Raw genomic sequence first — 21,091 nt, forward strand, 5'->3', positions numbered from 1 at the left:
TCCATTCGAGACCCCAGCTCATCATGATAAGTGCCCTCCTTAATCCCCATCACTATTTCTCCCAACCACCGGCCCTCTAGTATCCATCATTTTGTTGTCTATAATTAAATCTGTTTCTTGGTTTCTCTCTTTTGTTCCCTTTGCTCGTTGGCTTGTTTCTTAAATTCCACATATGAGTAGAATTATATGGTATTTGTTTTTCTCCAACTTATTTCACTTTGTACTCTCTAGCAACATCAGCATCATTGCAGATGGCAAGACTTCATTCTTTATGGCTGAGTAGTATTCCTAATTGAGTATTTTTGCTGTATATTTTAAAAGCTATTTCCATGGTATAATCTGAATGCTCATTATTTGTGAAACCTGTTTAAGTGAAGGTTCTTTCAGTCTTCATAATTGCAATTATTTATTCTGGGTTCTTCTCCCATTTAACTGTTATTTCTCATTTTAAGTTTCCAAATTGCGGTACCTTTTTTTTTTTTTTGAAAAAAAAAAGATTATTTATTTGAGAGAGAGAGTGAGACCACTCTAGTGCATCCGGGTACAAGTAGGAGGAGGGACAGAGGGAGAGGGAGAAGCTGACTCCTTGCTGAGCAGGAAGCCTGAAGTGGGGCTCCATCTTAGGACCCTGAGGTCATGACCTGAGGCAAAGGCAGAAGCTTACCCAACGGAGCCATCCAGGGGCCCCATATTGCAGTATCTTTAAGCATCTTCTATAGAGATGGGTAATACTTCGTTTTGGAATTAAATTGCCAACAGGTTTTCTACATCATGAGATCATAGGATGTAAGACCTGACCCTGGAGATTTTTCTGGTTGAGCATCTCTGTGGTTCTAATGGTGCAGTCCTGAGAAGGTAGCGAGGGTCTTTAGCTACCCAGCTATTAGTGACAGAAGCAGAACTCAAACCCAGGTCTCCTAACTCCCTTGTCCGTAACTCTCCAGGCTACCTGTAGTATTTAGTTTCTGAATTACAAGTGAGAGGGAAAAATCACGGTATGATTTTGTTTTTCCATGTGCCTGCCTGAATCTGATTAAAAATTAGTTTTTTTGGCTTTCTATATGCCTGTGTTGAGGGACTCCTGGGTGGCTCAGTCAGTTAAGCTTCTGCCTTCAGCTCAGGTCATGATCTCAGGGTCCTGGGATCGGATCCTGTGTCAGTCTCACCGCCTATTAGGGAGGGGAGGCTGCTTCTCTCTCTGTGGCCTCCCTACCCCTGCTGAGGCTCTCTCTTTCCCTCTCCCTTTGAAGTAAATAAATAAAATCTTTAACAACAACAACAAAATGCCTGTGTCATGTACCACAGCTGATCCTCCTACCTTGAACCCCTTGATTCATTTGCCCATCTACACGGAGGATCCCTCAAGTGAGGTCCCTATCAGCATTATCTGGAGCTTGTTAGAAGTGCAAAATCTGAGCCCCACCCCAACTGAGAGACACAGAACTGGGCATAGGAGAACTGTGTTTTAACAAACTCTGCAGCGACTCAGTAAAGTCAGAACCACTGCCTGGCAGGACTTCATCGTACCCTCCCTCTCGGTGCTTGACAGCAAGTGCAGTGACACGCTTGGTTCTCGTGGATTTTGAGCTGTCTTCCTTGAAGAAGGAGCTCCTTTGTTGCTGCTGCCAGGTTTTGATGAGCATCCCCCTCCTCCACTCTGCTTCCTTCCTCCTGTACAACACACACGCACACGCATGCACGTGCACAAGCTGTCACACATGCACATCCTGCAGGACTGAGAGATCTCTGGGTAAATAATGAGAGTAATTAGGGGGTTTCAGTAGAAACAGGTTTGTAGATCAAATGGTCTGACCACTGGATAGAGTTCCTGTGTTTCCAGACTTGCTTCCTCTCTAAGCACAGTGATAAATTGGGTGGCTGCTGACCATTTTGTACTGTTTGCTGCCATTTGTTAGTCATTCAGGATTGTTTAGTACCTTCTGTTTGCATGACATATGTTCGGTGTGAGGGGAAAATGTATTGGTTTATAGTTTATCAGGAGGTAGAGATTTTGTTCAGAAATAACTGTAAGAGGGCAGCCCTGGTGGCGCGGCGGTTTGGCGCCGCCTGCAGCCTGGGGTGTGATCCTGGGGATCCGGGATCAAGTCCCACATTGGGCTCCCTGCATGGAGCCTGTTTCTCCCTCTCCCTGTGTCTCTGCCTCTCTCTCTATGAATAAATAAAGTCTTTTTTTTTTTTTTTTTAAAGAAATAACTGTAAGACAAGCCAGCCAGGTATCAACAGAGGGGAATCATCTCCAGTAAAGGCTGTGGAAGCCTGGAGGTGGTGGGCAGCCTGTGTTATGGAGGACATCACAGAGGACTTCGTGGAAGAGGTAGCATTGGAGTGAGTCCCACAGGGAGGCAGGATTTGGACGTGAAGAGTTTGGGGGTGGGTAAAGAACATTATAGGCAGAGGTGGGAAAAAGACAAAGGCACAGCAGGGGCTCTCGCTGCATTCTGATGGGAGCAGGGGTTATTTGAAGGTGATTAGGAGGAAATGAGGCTGGCTATTCAAGTAGGTCAGTGCCAAAAGGAGAAGGATCTTTAACACCCACTTAGGAGTTTGTTCTTTATCCTGAAGGCAATGGGGAGCCATTGAAAGGGTTTGAATGAGGGCAAGGCATGAGCAGAGCTGTCTTTTAGTAAGAGTAATCTGCCATCAGAGTATGAAGTAGACCGAAGTGTGTGAAGGGGAAGTGGGGAGGCTTTGTTTTTATTTTGTAACTGTTTGCCGCAGTATGTTGATACATTAAACAATCATCTTAATGTTTAATTAGGAGGTAATTGCTTTTCTTATGGTGGTCATTGAATTTTGAAATAAGCTTCCAGGGGCTAGATTATTGTCCAGGGGACACAGTTCTCATTTCATAATGAGAAATCTGCAAGAAGATAGAAATTGCTCAACAGAATGGCTTTATAGGAAACGTCCAGAACTTCTTCCTTCTTTTTCTTCTCTAACATTTTCTTTTAAATAAAAATATTTGTATTCATTTTACTCAGTAATGACCTGGTAATGTCAGGTCATATAAAATCTAAACAGCAAGCACCCGAGATGTGGCTCTTCCTTGCTGCTTCCTCCTCTGCCTCCTAATCTGTTTTCCATCTCAGTCAGGGACTTGGCTTTGTTAAAGCACCTGAATCTTGCTCATTTCACAAGGATCTGCCTCCTTCCAGCTGCTCCAGTGGGAAGAGTTGTAGCAAACTGGGATGCCATGAAGTTCTAGATGTGCCGTGACTTCTAGGATTTGCCTCTAGGGAAGACTGTGTTCCTGTTGATTACTTTCAGTAGGGCAGCATTTCTGGGGCCCGGGCTTGTCTGGTTCGCACCATTGGTTTCAGTTCTTGAGCTAATATTTCCTGAGCGTCTGTTAAGCACTGAAGACTCATGGTGACTCAGACGCCCAAGGCCCTGCTCGCAAGGATCTTCTATTCCAGCAGGGGATATTGTAAATAGTCAAATAGAGTTGTGAGAGAGGGAAGCAAGCCACAGAGGGAAGAGCACAGCCAGCAATGACAGTGGCCTGAGCAAAGGCTCAGTGGCCAGAGCAGAAGGGAAGAGGGGGTGAGCAGGGCTGGACGACCCTGGGAGGGGAATACAGGGGATGCAGGAGAGTAAAGAGCCTGGAGAGCTGAGTGGGGCCTGAGCAGACAGGGCCTTGAAGGTCTATAGAAAGCACAAATCTGAAAATAGTAGCCACCATTTGCAGAATGCTTCTCACCAGGCGCTGTTAAGCAGTTTCCATGCATTAACTTAGTCCTCACAAAGAGCTGGTAAGGCTGGTACTGTTGTTGTCCACATTTTACTGGTGGGGAAACTGAGGGACCAAAGGCTTAAGGAACCTGATAGTCACAGATCTAGTAAGTGATAGAGCAGCCATATGAGCCCAGGTGGACTGGCTGCAGAGCTTGCACTGCAGACCCTAATCAATTATCCTTAAAGTGATGGGGTGATTCATAGGGTTTGATGCAGGGTCTGATTTGTATCTTAGAAAAGTTGCCATGGGGCACCTGGGTGGCTCAGTTGGTTAAGCAGTTGGCTCTTAGTTTTGGCTCAGGTCATGATCCCAGCCAGGGTCCTGGGATCAAGCCCCACTACAGCCTCCTCACTTAGTGGGGAGCCTGCCTGAGGATTCTCTCTCTCTCTTTCTCTCTCTCTCCCCCTCCCTCTCTCCCTCCCTCCCTCCACCTCTCCCCCCATTGGGTTGTGAAAGCTCTCTCTCTTTCTCAAATCTTAAAAAAAGAAAAAGATGGCAGTGTGCTGTGGAAATGGCTTGGCAGGAGAGCAAGACTGGAGCAGGGAGAGCAGGTGCCATGTGACCCAGGTAAGAGACCTTGTAAGAGCCTCAAGTTGTGTGATGGCAGCAGAGGTAAAAGAAGTGGTAACGTGGGAGATGTTTGAGGGTCGCAGCAGCAGGGGCTGGAGAGTGGTGGGGTTGGCAGGGAGGATACCAAGGCTCTGCGACCAACCCCCAGGTTCTAGGCTGGGGAGTGGGGTGTTCATGGTGTTCCCGATGGGCCCAAGGTGGGCTGGTTTGTGTGTGTCACAGGGGAGCCGACAAGACGGCTGAGCTCTCTGAGCCAGAGCATGGAATCTGAGGTGCAGACCTTCAAACCCTTCCAGGTCTGCAGGCAGGAGTTAAGGAGGCCAGGGGAGAAGGGGCAGGTGGTGCACGGGCCCTGGTGCCATTCCCCTGTGAGCCTCTGTCCTCGGAGCTTAGATTCAATCTCTCTGAGACGATCTCTCTGATTTTTAGGTGTCGTCGTGCACAAACAGTAATAATGGGGTTTTAAAAAGAAATGAGTAAGTTTACTGCTTATTTCCAGCATCCAGATCAGACTTGTTTTCCGTCTCTGTGTCTGTCCAGCGTCACTTTATAGTTGTGCTCAGAGCACTGTTATGCCCAGAGCCGTATCTGTATAGATATGGCTTTATTGCCTATTTTTTAATACCTTACTTTATTGCCTATTTCTAAATACCTTACATTAAATCAATTGCTGCTCCTGGAATGTTGTATAGTTTCTTGGCTTTTTTTTTTTTTTTTTTTTGAGGATTCCCCACAAAGGATGAGCTGTAACTTACCCATTCTCTATGTCAGTTGATTAATTTCTTGTTCTTTCAGATGGTGACTCACCAAGCACCTGTGGCCTAGGCTGTCCCTCCTTTCCTTAGGCAAAATCCCAGCCATGGCAACTTCTGTGTCCTTCCAGAGAGGGGTGACCCCACTGGGCACTTGTGAGTTCAGGGGACAGAAGGCAGAATGCTTCTTTAGGGCTGAATCTCTGGTTTCTGGGCCCTATTGTTTCAGTGACCTACCTCTGAGCCGAGGTGGCATTCATTGACCATTGTCAGCACTGCCACCAATAGCTGGCATCCAATAGCTGCCATCCCCCAACAGCTGATCTGATTCCCTGCATGGTTTGCTCTAAAGTGGGCAATTGTACAGGAGCAAAAAGAGGTTTCTGGGTAGAATGCTTAATGAGGGCTTAATGAAGCCAGCCAGAGTGGCCTGCTGGTTTGAACCCTTGCACGGGGGCCCGATTGGCAGGCAGCACCTGGCACTCTTGGCTCCCTGACAGCCATCAGCCATTCCTGAGCGCCATGCAGCGATGCAGGACCCATGATATGCCACTGGCTGGCAGGAGCCGTTTCGTCGGTCTCTGGAACATTGTAGATGTCCCTGTCTCATGGGCCCCACACCCTGCCAGGAGTTATTTGTCTAGGTGTCTTATAGGCTCTATCACACTGTGAACTATCCAAGGGCAGGGACTGTCTGATGACCCTGTCTCCTCTACCAAGGCCATCACCAGGCCCAGTCTCAAGAGGTGCTTGATGAGTTGAATGGAAGGCATTGATTTGGGACCAAGTTCCTTGACTGAAGATGGTGGAGACCTTTCAGCTCAGAAGACCCAGGGACTAGACTTGAACTCTGCAGAGCAGAGACCCTGTCTCCGACCACTGCCAACTTTATGGGAGGATGAGGACTTTGAGAGAAGATCTAAGACCTCTCTGGCCAGGACAGAGCCTGTGTCCCAGATCCCGGAGGCTGGGGCTCTGGGAATCGTGTGGGACCCAGCTCCGGATGCCAGTCTGGTTCTGGGCTATACCTGTGGTAGTTACTGTGCATCCACTGATGGATTTGGGGATCCCGCCTTCCTTCTGTGGATGAAGACACAGGCCGTCAAATCCAGCTGCCTCCTTTGGGCACCTGCAGGAGTTGTCGGTCTGCATTTCCTCAACACTGCATTTGCTGTGGTGCCTCTGGTATCAAACATGTCCAGAAGCAACTGCAAAGTAGTTGGCTTGCATGACAGTTGGTAGTAAAAAACAAGTCTGAGGGCTGAGTTTATGTTCCACTATTTTGTGAATTATGTCCAGGTGGTTGTCAAGAGAATTTTTCTTAACCAGATGAGGGCATTTGTAAAAACCCACAAGTCTATGGGGAGGGAAAGAATTTTACACTGAATGTCAAGGACACACTAGACACTGTGGGATCTGGTGGTGTCTGGCTGGAGAGGCCTTCCCTGGCTTCAGGGTCAGCCTGAGATCCTCTGTGGCTGTGTAGCAACAGGTGGCAGCAGGGAATCTGTTATCACCAGAGTCCAGTCGCCAAGTCTGTGGCCCCTTTCAGGGTTGGTCTTTTGGTTGTCTTTGCTGTGTTTGTCATGGTCACATATTCTTTTGGTAAACTTTATACACATAAACTTCACCTTTAAAAAACTGTTTAAAAATGCACAATTCAGTGGCATTAAGTGCATTCACAATGTTGTGCTACCATTACCACTATTTAGTTTCTGAACTTTTTCATCACCTCAATAGGAAACCTTGTACCCATTAAACAGAAACACCGTATTTTGTCCTTCCCTGAGTCCCTGGCAAGGAGTAATCTGTTTTCTGTCTCTGTGGACTTACTTAGATATGTTTTGTAAATGGAATCGCCATGTTGCCTTCTGTGTCGGGCTGCTTTCACTTTTTGAGGTCCACTGATGTTGTAGCATGTGTCAATATTTCATTCCTTTTTATGACTAAACAGTACTTCATAGTATGGATATACCACAGTTTGTTTATGCATTCATCCATTAGTGAACCTTTGGGTTGTTTCCATCTTTTGGGTATTGTGTGAACATTAATGTATAAGTTACTGTTTGAATATCTGCTTTCAACTATTTTGTGTGTATACCTAGGAGTAGAGTTTATGGGTCAATGGCAATTCTATGTTTAACTTATTGAAGATAAGAATGAGAAACTATTCTCATTCCCCCTTTGGAACCTTTCTTCTCTCCAGGCTCTTCTGGTGGTTCTCAGGCCTTATTGACTATTTCTTCTCAGTTTCCCTCATGATTCCTTTGTGTCTTCAGTCCCTCAAATGATAGTCCCACCCAGGCTTATTCCTTCCGTCCTTAGCTCTGCTCATTCTATCCTAGTGGTACTCAACTCTGGCTGCACATTACAATTACAGGGGCTCCTTTAATAAATCCTGCCCAGGCCCTTTTCCAGACTAATTAAATCAGCATCTTTGGGCAGGTAGAGGCTGAACATTGGTGTTATTTAAAGGACCTCAGTGATTTTAATATGCAGGACCTTTTAGGATATTCATTTATTTGCATGGTTTCAGTTTTTATTTTCAGCTCCAACTATCTAATGGACATAATTCTGAATATTTATAAATACCTCAAATCAGTATTTGAGCCTCTTTCAACCAAACTCATCTTTCTTCCTGAAGCTTCCCTTTCCCAATATTTCCCCCTTTGGTGAAAGGGACCACCATCTCCAGCCATCCAAATCAGAAATCAGACATATTGTGCCTTTTCTTTCCCTGATCATCCAATTTCCACTGATTGATTAATTTTATTTAATTATTCATTACCTAGTAGTTAGGAATAAGGGCAATTGGAGAGAAATGCCATCTGGGATTTATGTTAGGTATTAATAAAAGACAGAGATGATACAGTTAAGTAATAATATAGATAAGAGGATAACCTGTAATCAACAACATTATTATAACTGTCATTATGAAGGACTTTCTGTGTGCTATGGGTTCTGGTAGTACTTCATATATATTATCTAATACACTGGGAAGAAAGGGAAGTCAGCCTACTTCACAGATGTCAGTACAGGTTTAGGGAGGCTGTGGTAGTTATCCAAGGATGTGTGGATAGCACATGGCTGGTCAGAGTTGGAATTGGAATCCAGGTCATGTCAGGCCTCATGCTCTTGTCATGAGAGGTCACTGGGGAAGAGCCTTGAGTCCAGCAGCACTGTCAAAGATGGAAGGAGGAGGATCAGGATGTGACCACCAAATGAGATCATCCACACCCATGAGAGTGTTTTGGAAACTGTAGAGGATGGTGCAAAAGCCTGCGACCTTTGTTCCTGTCTCTTGCAGATGTCTTCTTCCATTCTGCTCTGAATTACAACTGGGTGTTCATAGCTCTGATTCCCTTGGTGAATTGTAGACTCCATGCAGGTGAAAACTATGCTTGCCGGTCTCCCAGTCCTCCTCAGCCCCTGTGCCTAGCATGTTGTTGCTGATCAGTAAGCGTCCTTGAATGAATGTGTGGATGTTAGTTGACTCAGAGGTAGAAAGGGAAGCAGAAGCTGTGGCAATGTTTGTCTGAGTGTGTCACAGCCAAGCACTTTGACTAAAGATTCACCTTAGAGAATTGGGAAGAAAGAGGGGAACTCTGTGGCCCCCTGGAGATAGGAGTGGGGAAAACCCATAATGAGATCTCCAAGTAAAAGCACTTCATCCTGAGCCCAGACCTGTAGCCCATGGCACTAATAATCTAGTTCTCTTTTTTCTCCCCAGCACTTACACTTTCTAACATTCTCAATCAATTTCCTTTGCTAGCTATGTTTATTGTTTCTTGCCTATTGAAAGCCTCAGCTGGGCTGTAAGCTTCAGGAGGGTGTCAGTATTGTCTTTTTTTTTTTTTTTTTTTTTATGTGCTTCTGTTCCCTACCTCCTCCAGCCTAAGCAAACACCAGTTACTGTCTGCTGCTGTAGATCCACCTGTTCTGGACTTCCTTATGACTGGAATCATATCAGCTGTGGCTTCTGGTGAATGGCTCCTTTCACTTTAGGACAATGTTGTCAGGGTTCATCCATACTTAACCCCTCAGAAAAGGAAGGGACATGACTTGGATCACATGTTCTGCTGGTAGCAGAGCAGGAACCTGATTGCAGGGCTTCTGTGTCCTTATCCAGTACTCTGGATGTCCAGGGTGGAGGCAAGGGGTTTGGCAGCCACAGACAACTCAGCAATGACGTTTGCCATCCACCTTTGAGGCTGCTTATGGGGCCTCTTTAAGCTTGGTTGTAGGGAGGTGACACCTTCCAATTAGTGTTACTGTTCTCACTGTACTGCCCTTCCCCATATCCCTTCCAGGGCTCACTGTCCATCTGATAAAGTAGATAACTTGTGTGACCAGCTTACAGTCTTCTGCATGGAGTGGCCTGGGAATCTAACAGGAGAAAGGCACAGCCTGGGTTTCTACTTGGGGTGGCTATTCCTGTTGTCACCCTGCAGCTCCCAGAGGGCTGTGCAGAGGCCATCTGTATTGAGCTAGAGAAGAGGCTATGCCCTTCCTAAGAGATGTCTAAACCTGTCCTGCGCATGTGAAATCTCAGTGGCATGACAATGCCCGAAATCATGTTTCCCAAAGGCTTGTCTTTTGTGCCACATGGCACCAAGATGGTTTTAGATGACATGTGAATTAACATTTTTGTTTAACCATACTTATTTTAATATCTACCATGAAAAAAAAATATGGCATGATCAGATCTGTCATTTAATGAACGTTCTTGTTTAGGATAAAGCTACAGAGGGAGTACTACACATAGAACCTTCTTTACACAGATTGTGTGTGTTGCAGGTGTGTTAGTCTGGCTGTTTGCTGACATGGCAAGAGCCATGAGGGCAGTTGTCATTTGGGAACTGCCACTCTGGGGTGATAATGATCCAGGGTACTTTCCCATGGTTCACCTCCCACATCTCCTTTACACTCGTTGCAAGGTGAGATGGCCGAGGCTCCAGGTGACCAGAGCTCCTTTACATGACTGAGGGACTTAAAAAACTAGAAGAACCTGCCATGAGATCCTGGTTTATTTATTTGTTTATTTCCTGACATCTATGATAAATCTTTATTTCAGGCATTCAAAGCCCTTTTCTTAAAAAAAAGGGGGGGGGGGGTTCCTGCTGAAGACAGATGCTAAAAGAGGGGGAAGAAGGGAAGATGGAGGAGGAAGAGGAATAATGTGTGGTGTTATTTCAAAATAAATGAAAATAAAATAAGTCTATTTAACTTTTGAGTCTATGACCACAAAAGAAATGACTTGTGAAGTCAGAATGTTGGAGGCTATGTTGCAGTGAAAGACTTGACTGGGATCCCTATGGAGGGAAGAGAGTTGCCGCTCCTTCCTGGGGCCCTGGTTGCAATTATAGTTGAAGAATAAAAATGTGGCTTGATGGGTAAGTCCTCTTCCTTTCTCATCTTAGTCTGAATTCCTTTTACAATGTTAATGTAGATGTAAGATCCCAGCCCTTATCTCTTACTGAGCTGTGACCACTGAAATGAACCAAGGCAACATCAATTGATTGACATCAGAAATATAAATAGGAGTTTACCTAAGAATTTATAAATAACTTTCTTTTATTTTTAGAACATTCAAGAATTAAACTTGCCTATTTTTCTGGTGTTCTGATCTTACCATAGCATTTCAGACATCCATAAACTGCCATTATTAATTCAACAAATGTCAGCTGAGCTCAAGCATTTTGCTAGGCCCTCATAAAGAAACAGGACACCTTTCTCCTACTGTCAAAGAGCTTACAATGTAGGGGGCAGAAAACAAGACCTGAATCCATAGGAAGTGAGGAATCATAAGACGAGCATAGATGAGTGGGTCACCTGCTGGATGGAAGAATAAGACATAACATAGCAGTTCTGCAATCAGGGCAGTAGGAAGAACATGGTAGACCAGTAGGCAGAAACCCATCCTGGATGTGGTAGAGCTTGAATTGGGTTTTGGAGGTTGGATAGGATTTGAATAAGTCTCAGGGAGTGGGGAGATCATGAACAAAGGCACAAGGAGGGGCCACCTAGGGCTGTTTGAAGGGATCAAGAGTCATGGATTTGGAGAATTAAGTGATAAGAAGAGGATGGGACTTCAAAATGAAATAATTACAGATTCCCACCATGTGAGGTTGTCATGAGTAGTAAATGACATGCTATAGGTTACATACCTGATGGTTTCCTTCCTTTTTCCAAGTTGGTCAGGAAAGCAGTAGTGGGAGATTGAGGAGAACATTTGGGAAGTGGTTTGATTTTGAGGATGGGAAGCCTTGGAGTACCTAAGGAGGGAAATGAGATAATACAGTTTTAGAATTGGCAGATACTTAGAGAAATTCACTGCTAAAATGAAAGAGATAGGGAGAGGTTTGGTTACTGTCTAATTCCAGGCTTAATTAGAGACAAAGCCAGGAAGAGAAAGCAGGTCTCCTGACTTTAGTTCAGTGTACTTCTCAGCATTCCTTAGGTTTGACCTAGAGAGATGTTAGAAATGCAGATTCCTGGGCACCACTGAATCAGAAACTCTGGGCAATTTGTGTTCAAAACATTTTTTTTAAATTGTATTTATTTTAGAGAGACCGAGCCTGAGTGAGTTGCAGGAGGGGGTGGAGGGAGAGGGAGAGAGAGGATCTCAAGTAGATCCCCACTGAGCATGGAGTCTGATGCAAGAAGGGCTCCATCCTACCACCCTGAGATCATGACCTGGGCTGAAATCAAGAGTTGGACACCCAACTGACTGAGCCACCCATGAGCCCTACAATTTGTGTTTTAACTAGCTCTCCAGATGCTTTAATGTTTTTAGGGAACCAATGTTCTTGGTTTTACTAAAAAGGAATGAGGGGAGGGTTACGAGAAAAGCAGGTTCCTTATCAGAGTTAGGGTATACTTAGCACCACAGGAAAGGGTGAAGCTCAGTGCCAGAGGTTAAAAGAAGCAGTGTCTTTTTTAAAAACTGAGAAAAAGTTTCACATACCATAAAATTCACTCATATAAAATATAGAGCTCAGTGGTTTTTAGTATTTCACAAGGTTGTACAATGGCTATGTTCTAATTCTAGAGCATTTTATTGTTCCCAAAAGACATCTCTTATTCATTAGTAGTCTATTCTCTTTTCCCCTTCCCCACAGCCTCTGGTAACCACTAATCAGTTTTCTACATGTATTGGTTTCCCTATTCTGGAAACTTAATGAAATCATATAATATGTGGCCTTTTGCATCTGGTTTATTTCACTTCACATGTTTTTAAGGTTCATCCATGTTATAAAATGTGTCAGTAGTTCACTTCTTTATATGTCAGAGGTAAACTTCTTATACTTCCAACTTTTGCTTCAGACAAATTTGGTGATACAGCTGAGCTCACACTACCTCAGAAAAAGAGATTTCAAAAAAAAAAAAAAAAGAAAAAGAGGTTTCTTTGGTAACATTGCATAGAACTTTATAGTTCTCAAAGAATCATCACAAGTAATATAACATAAACCTTAAACCAACCCTGGAACATAGCTGGGCAGGGTTTTACAGATGAGAAAAGCTGAGAGAAGTGTTCTGTGCTTGTCCGGTGTACCACCTTGGCCATTCATCGATGTGTGAGTAGGAATTTGGATGGTGACAGGAAGGGCATGAAGACAAAGCAGAAGAAACAGCATCTGCAGGGGCATGAGGATGTGAGAAATCAAGGCCTATTTGGAGAACAAGAAATAATTCAGTTCTGCTGGAGGTCACAGTGTGAGGGAGATGAGACAGACAGGTGGGCAGAGGCCAGATCACAGAAGGCTTGACTGCCTCTTGAGGCCAGGAGGGAGGCAGTAGGCTGGAATGGTTGGGTCCAGTTCCAGAAATAAGCAAGAAATTCTGATTTGGAATCCAGTTATTGCCATTTCGTTACCATGTGCTCTTGGCCAAATTACTTTAAATTCTTCCTTCCTCAGTTTCCTTTTTGTAATGAAGAATGTAATAAGCATTAAATAAGGCATATGAATTGCTTAGGCCAGTGCCTGGTTCATAGCAAACATTAGTATTGTTAATATAGTTGTGTTGTTAATATTGTAATTCCTGAGCTCAGACATTATCCTAAAGATAAAGAGGGAATTGTCTAAAGATGAAGAGGGAAAATGAGTCACATGATTAGAATAACATGTTATGTCATGTCACTTTCGTTGCCATATGGAAGGCAGATTGATGGAGGGTAAATCTAGAAGCAGAGCCTGACTCGGAGGTTATTATAAGAAGTCACAATCAAAGTTTGAATATGGCCGTAGCACTAAAAAAGGAAAGGAAGTGAGAGATTAAGATAACTGGAAGCAAAGTCAAAAGAACTTGGGGACTGGATCAATGTGGGGCATGAAACGAGGTGAGTCAAGAATAATTCTGAAAAATTAAATGGTAGTCTCCTCAACAAGATGTTCCATTTGGAGGAGGGGATTTGAGGAATGGAGCAAAGAAAGATGGTGAATTCTGTTTCAGATATAATTGGCTCAAATGCTTAGGAGACCTCTTGGTAGAGATCCTAGAGAGTCAGTTGGTTCCCAAGGCTGCTGAAACTGTGGGAATAGAGGACAGTGCTTATGGAGAGTGGTTAGAGCAATGAGTCTCAAACTTTGCTGTACGCTGGAATCACTGGGGAGGGGGGATTATTTTTAAAAATCATCAGTGTCTGGCTCGTACCCTCAAACATTTTGATTTAATTGATCTATGGTATGATCTGGGATTGTTAACAGCTCCAGAGGTGATTTTAATATGTGGTGAAGTTTTGGAACCACTTGCTGAGAAACAATAGGTACCGTTTATTTACATGACATTGCAGCTGAAAATCAAAACCAAGAATTTGATGATGGGGGAAGAGGAGTTTGTGGAGAAGGCTTTAGTAGGTTTATGTAGTCTGAGATGCTGAAGGAAAATGAAACCGATATCACAGGAGCCAGGAGAGGAAGATCAAGAAGTTTTAACACTTTATGTATATTCGTTTAAGAAAAAAATGCTAGTTTGGTCATTTATTTCTCTCCTTATTCAAAAGACTGGATATTTGCCAAGCATTTGGTTTCTTATGTTGTTGGGTTTTTTTCTTGTGTCAACAGTTAGTTTATGTCCTTGGACCTTGTGTATATTGGATATTAGGTGTTGTAAAAAGGTTTATTTATATCTTATTACTTTTTTCTGTTTATTACTAGTGTGTAGAAGTTCCACCATCCCATTTTGTGTTCCATTCGTCCATTTGTCACTTATTTATTTAACAAACACTGATTGAATTTATTGACTATTTATATTGGGAGCTGGAGGTGACTCAACTGACTAAAAGAAAAAACTTTAAAAAATTTGGGGGGGGGATATAATTATCTTATGTTTCAAGTTTTTATTTAAATTCTAGTTAACTAACATATAGTTATGGGTTTCAGGATTTAAATTGTTTGTAATTTGCCCAAGACCAATTTATAATCTGGATTATCTCACCTCCTAAATCACAGACTCCCAGAAGGCATATAGGGATTTAGTCTCCATCCAATTTTGACTATCCTCTGTAGCTTCCCTGACCTGCTAATATCTTGTATAGTTTTTGCACACCTTGCTTATGAAAAGATCTTTCTCCTTCAAGAAAGCCCAGTGCCATTTTGATAGCTCTGATTATGAAAATGCTTTACAAAATGAACAAAATAGTTAAAAGTTAAAACTAATTTCATGATCTCATGGAAATTCATGACACTATTCAGTCTACTTTTGTGTATGTTTTAAATTTTTCTTTAAAAATAGAAAAGTTATTTTTTAAAAGATTTTATTTAGTATTTATTTGAGAGAGCACACACAAGCAGGGGGAGGGAGAGGGTGAGGCAGACACCTGCTGAGCAGGAAGCCCAAATGGGGGCTCAATCCCAGGACCCTGGGATCATGACCTGAGCTGAAGGCAGACGCTCAAGCAACTGAGCCACCCAGGCGCCCCTAGAAAAGCTCTTTATGTTGAGTTGAGATTTGTCTTCTTGAACTTCAATGAATTGTCTTTTTAGGGCCATTCAGAACAAGTCCAGATTCCTTTCACCCATATAGTCCATTCCAATATTTGTGATTGTTCATAAATTCTAAGTTTCATAACTGAACAATTTTGCATAGGTTATTTTTCTCCAATATTTTGAAATTGAGGCCCATATGCAATAATGCCACCTGTTGGCACTGGTGGTTTCCATGCTTTTACTATATATATTCTCTTTCATGTTGCACTGGCTGGCAACTCCAATGTTGTAATGAATATTGTAATTTTATTTTCTCTTTTAAGTAGAATGCTTCTATTTTTCTTTCTAAAATAATATTGGGGGCAGCCCAAGTGGCTCAGTAGTTTAGCGCCACTATCAGCCCAGGGCGTAATCCTGGGACTCGGAATAGAGTCCCATGTCGGGCTCCCTGCTTGGAGCCTGCTTCTCCCTCTGCCTGTGTCTCTGCCTTTCTCTGTCTCTCTCTGTGTCTCTCATGAATAAATAAATATTTTTAAAAAAATAATATTGAATTACTTATTTTTTAAATCAAACAAGATTAGTTTCCAGTATCTTATGATCATTTACTTTATTATTTTTTGAGATAAATAAATATTTATTTATATTTTGTATAAATATTTACTATATTAATAAAATATATTAATAGTTTCCTTAGGTTGAGATTTTCTTTCTTAGGATAACCAGCTTGACTATGGTATGTTATCCTTATAATGTGGATTTTGCTGGAGGTAATTTTTTAAAATTAAAATAGCAAGCATATTAGGAACTCTCTATACAAAAATAGAGAGAACAGTAAAATGAACTTTTACCTACCCATATCCCAGCTTCAATAATTAACATTTTCTGGTGATTATCTTATTTAGGAATTTTTGCGTATTTCATGCGTGAGATTGACCTATATCCCATTTTTAGTGAAGCTATGTCATATTTTAAATGCAGGGCTATCTTTGCATTTTTAGAAGAACCTGGTAGCATGCTGTCATTTTTCTCTGTTGAAGAATATTGTCTATTAATTTTGGGGAGAATTTGAAATAATTCTTTGTAAACACAATAACACATCAAAATCTATGTAGGGCACTTTTTCCCCCCCAACAGACTTTTTTTAAAAATTCACTTTCTAAATTTTTTCTGCAGGTATAGATTTACTTGGAATCTCTATTTCACATTTTTAGTCCTGGTTCTTTGCTTTTGGAGGTAAAGGTGGTGAACTACCTCAGTTTCCTGAAGTTGATCAGCCTTGTCGAAGCCACAGAATAAATGAGCCACATATGCTGACCACTTTGCCAGGTACCTCTCAGTACCAGGCACCTCCTACCACGAGTCACAGAAAAGAAAGGGGCTAACCCCTTTCTGCATTTCATTCATCTGAATGGGGGCTGAAGAGGGGGCTGCATTTCATTCATCTCTCATTCTTGGTCATCTGCACCAAGTGTTTTTTTCAGTAAATGAATGTTTCCTGTATTTCATTTTTTAAAATACATAGTATCTTCAGCACATCCAAGAAAAACCAACATCAACCCCTCAGTCTCTTGAGTTCCCAGAGGCTACCAGGGGGTTTCACTGTTAAACTTCCTATTTTTATCTTCCTGCATGGGTCTTAGAGTCTTCTCCTATTAAGACCCTATATGGGAAGTATACGTCTTCCACTATGCCCAAGGAACTAGTCTAGGAAAATCCCTTGATAGGTAAGAGTGCACTTACATACTGAAATGTTAATGTGGAAATCTTGGAAGGCACCATTCTGTGAGGCTGACCCTGTTACCCAGGAGTCTTCCCCTCAGGAAAATTAAGTACTTACTAGGAAGACTCTAGAAAGAAACATTCTTAATGTATCTTCCAAAGCCACCCATATTTACTTAGCTTATCTAAATTCCTTATGCCTGGGGCAGCCCCGGTAGCGCAGCAGTTTAGCGCCGCCTGCAGTCCAGGGCGTGATCTGGAGACCCTGGATCGAGTCCCACGTCAGGCTCTCTGCATGGAGCCTGCTTCTCCCTCTGCCTGTGTCTCTGCCTCTCTCTCTCTCTCTCTGCATCTCTATGAATAAATAAATAAAATCTTTAAAAAAAAATAAATTCCTTATGCATGACACAGATAGCACTCTCTAGTATTTTTTTTTTAAGATTTTATTTATTTATTCATGAGAGACAGAGACAGAGGCAGAGACACAGGCAGAAGCAGAGGGAGAAGCAGGCTCCATACAGGGAGCCCAACGTGGGACTCGATCCCAGGTCCCCAGGATCATGCCCTGGGCTGAAGGCAGATGCCCAACTGCTGAGCCATCCAGGTGTCCCAGTGATGAAACTTTTGATAAAAACACTGTCAGCAGTAACTTAGTAGTTGTTAGACAATGTATCTAAGAAACTTTGGGACTTAAGCAAGCTAATTTCCAGGGAGAATGCTAAAAATGTCAACTGGTTACTCCTTGCTAAGTATAATAAGGTTTTCCAAGAAAGAGATAAGCTAAAGAAAGAACTGGTCATTTTACAAACAGAATGTAGAGGGAATATAGCTGCACCAGGAGTTGCTAGATTAGAAAAAAAAAAACTTTTTCAGCTTCAGTCTCCTTAAAAATTTTCAAAATAAAATGTGCCATGGACAAAGATCATATTAAAGGAGTAGGTATAAATCCCTTTCTTTAGAGCTCTAAAGAAATTAAAGCAATGTTTAAGTAGACATTCTCAGTTTGACAAAAGGTTTTCAGGAAGTTGAGGGGCATGATCCCACAGAATTCTGATCCCCAAATAGTAGTGGCTACATCTAGAGAATAGTCATGCCTCAAAAGACAATTGTGGGTCTGGGCTTCAGAGCTTGGAATGAACTCTATCAGACATACCGAAACCTCATAAAATTTTTAAAAGTAAGTTTTACTGCCTTAAGAACTGTCAGGCTAGACTCCTGGGCTGGCCTTATAACTTGCTTAACCAACAGAATGGAGTGGAAAAAAAAATAAAAGTGCTAATTCAAGGGGCCCTGCATCCTCTGCTCTCTTTCTTTGTTTTTATTATTTTTTTATTATTTTTTTATTTTTTTATTGGTGTTCAATTTACTAACATACAGAATAACACCCAGTGCCCGTCACCCATTCACTCCCACCCCCCGCCCTCCTCCCCTTCTACCACCCCTAGTTCGTTTCCCAGAGTTAGCAGTCTTTATGTTCTGTCTCCCTTTCTGATATTTCCCACACATTTCTTCTCCCTTCCCTTATTTTCCCTTTCACTATTATTTATATTCCCCAAATGAATGAGAACATATAATGTTTGTCCTTCTCTAGTATTTTTTTTTCTCTAATGCTTGTCTGTCTTTGATCATTTCTCATTTTGTTAATATTTGTACCCTTGGTTTATTGGCTTTGTCAGTCTTTACAGTTTTTAACACACATTAACTTTGCCTCTATTAAGTGAAATTTTATACTAATTTTCCAGTTTATTTCTGCTTTTATTTTCAATTTTGTTTGTTCACTCATCCAACAAACATTTGTTGAGCCTAGGTGACAGATCCTGGGAGAAAATAGAGATAAGACATGGTCTTGGGATCCCTGGGTGGCGCAGCGGTTTAGCGCCTGCCTTTGGCCCAGGGCACGATCCTGGAGACCTGGGATCAAATCCCACGTCGGGCTCCCGGTGCATGGAGCCTGCTTCTCCCTCTGCCTATGTCTCTGCCTCTCTCTCTCTCTCTCTCTCTGTGGCTATCATAAATAAATTAAAAAATTTTTTAAAAAAGACATGGTCTTTATGTTCACGTTGCTGACAGTGTAATAAAAGGTGAGAAGAAGTAGTGTAAGAGAAAAGAAAACACTTAAGTTGACAAAAGACCTTCAGTTGACAAAAGACCTTCGTTAGTAGGTTAAAAAAAATCACAAGAGGACTCCGTGGGATGTCTTTCAGGAACACGGTTTCAAATACCACTTGTGAAGCTTTTGTATTCTCCAGAGAGAAAAAGAGCAAACTTGAATCTATACCTAAACAACATGCTGCAAAACATATGAGCCTAATCTTTTCTTTTCCAAGCAGACATATTCTTTTCCCTTTTTAAAACAAGTTTGAAGGGTGCTTCAATCTTTGAAATTTAAGAACTTTAGTTGATGTTTAAGGAGCCTTCCTCAAGGCATTTATTAGTGAGTTGCTTTTTCTGCTCTTTATGTTTGAAACAGGTATTTTTCAGCTCAAGAAATTTACCTTTGACTCTTGGATTTCAATTTTGTGCCTTTCGTCTTTCCTCTGCTATCCTCTATTAAGTTAAATATCACCAATCTGATTCTATATCTGATAGCTTCACTTAAATTGCAAATTTTCTTTTAAATTCGCATTTAGTGTAAGTGGTTTTTGGCTCTTGAGTTTCTCTTCTATCCTTTGCTGCCTCAGTTGATTATTTTCATCTCTCAATAACCGGTTCTAGTTGCTTGAAGTCCTTTGCTATAACCTCTTATTATACCTTTTGAAGGATTTATATCCTTAATTATAAATGTGCTTTTAAGATAGCTGTCTCCCTAGTCTCTTCTCCATTTGCAAAATATTTTGAGAGAATTTACTTTTTCATATTACTTTGTCGCAGACAACCAGAAGTGTGTTCAGTTTGGGGATTCATGCCCCTTATAGGACTTTGCCAAACTGGTGTGTGCCCAAAGGAGGGTGATCCAAAGTGGTCTTGTCATATGAAGAACTGTGGAAGGAACTGGGGATGTTTATTCAGGGTCAGAGGAGACTTGAAGACAACAAGATTGCTATGTTCAAATCCAGAAAGGCCAATATATAGAATAAGGAGCTGATTTATTATAGATGGTGGTGAAGGGGTGGGGAGAAGTGGTCAGAGGGTAGCACTACTCCTGAGGACTGAAGCTGCAGAGAGGTAGAATTTAGCTTTATGTGAAGAAACTTTCTAGCCATAAGAGGGGTCCAACATGACAGAACAATTAAAGGTCAGGTGACTTCTTGGCAGTGGGATTGCAGAAAAGATTCAAATGTTTGAGAGATTATCTGGACTCTTATTTTCTTCCATTAGCCCAGCAATCCAGAGGCTTATATTAAAACCATTAGTAGGTCATTTTCTGGACTTTAAACTCTCCTGCTCAGACCTTGCTGAATCAGGGAGCACTTTTAATGGCTTGGTTGATGCAGTCATTTGTTTGGTCTTCAGGGATCCCTGGATGAAGGCATGTGCCTTACCCCCAGTCCAGATCTATAAAGCAAATTAATTCTTATCATTAAAGCCATATATGTTTATATAAGTCAGTTAACTAAATTGTATTTGGCAGTAGTTTTGTAGCAATTCCTTGTAAGTAACCATTGTAGTTTGGTGACCTTCAAAAGGAATGGAAAAGCTTTTGGATATGTCCTTTCAAATATGCCTGAGATCCCTGACATCTTTGTAGTCATTTGGAGACTAAAACAACAAAGAGGTCAGAGATTTAGTATTTACTAGAGCTGTAGCTATTTCAGGATTTCCAGCTGCCTAGGTGATGTGGATCTTAATTTAAAGACAGAGCACAAAAAATATCATTTTGCCTGGTTTCTAGATCTAGTTAGAGACCTCAGGCTGCATGGGTGGAAGAAGCCACAGAAATCATCTGGTACCTATATTCCATTGCAGTATCCCTCTTATATCCATGTAGTTATTTAGCCTCTATTTGACTATCGTTGACTAGGATCTTGCTCATTTTGGAGCAAACTCATTCCATCCTCAGATCACTAGAAACATTAGAAAGATCTAGGATTGGGGCACCTGGGTGTCTCAGCAGTTGAGTGTCTGCCTTTGGCTCAGGTTGTGATCCTGGGATCTTGGAATCGAGACCTGCATCAGGCTCCCTGCAGAGATTCTGCTTCACCCTCTGCCTATGTCTCTGCTTCTCTCTCTGGGTCTCTCATGAATAAATAAATACATCTTTTTTAAAAAGATTTATTTTAAAAAAGATAAAAAAGATCTAGGCTTAGCCTGAGCTAGAGTCTCCTGCTCCATGGCATTCCCCCCATTAATCCTGGCTCTGCACCTCAGAATCGTATGAATTATGTCTCTTTCACATGGTGGCCTTTTGGTAGTTTGTGAACCAG

General features: G+C 42.1%; 1 protein-coding gene across 9 annotated transcripts in view; it reads left to right on the forward strand.

Moving 5' to 3' along the window:
- Positions 1 to 21,091, forward strand: part of FRMPD1 (FERM and PDZ domain containing 1) — a 150,991-nt gene that overhangs the window by 75,131 nt on the left and 54,769 nt on the right. The gene's annotated exons all lie outside the window — the stretch shown is intronic.

Source organism: Canis lupus, chromosome 10 (genome assembly GCF_048164855.1).
Source record: "Canis lupus baileyi chromosome 10, mCanLup2.hap1, whole genome shotgun sequence".
Classification (NCBI taxonomy): Eukaryota; Metazoa; Chordata; class Mammalia; order Carnivora; family Canidae; genus Canis; species Canis lupus.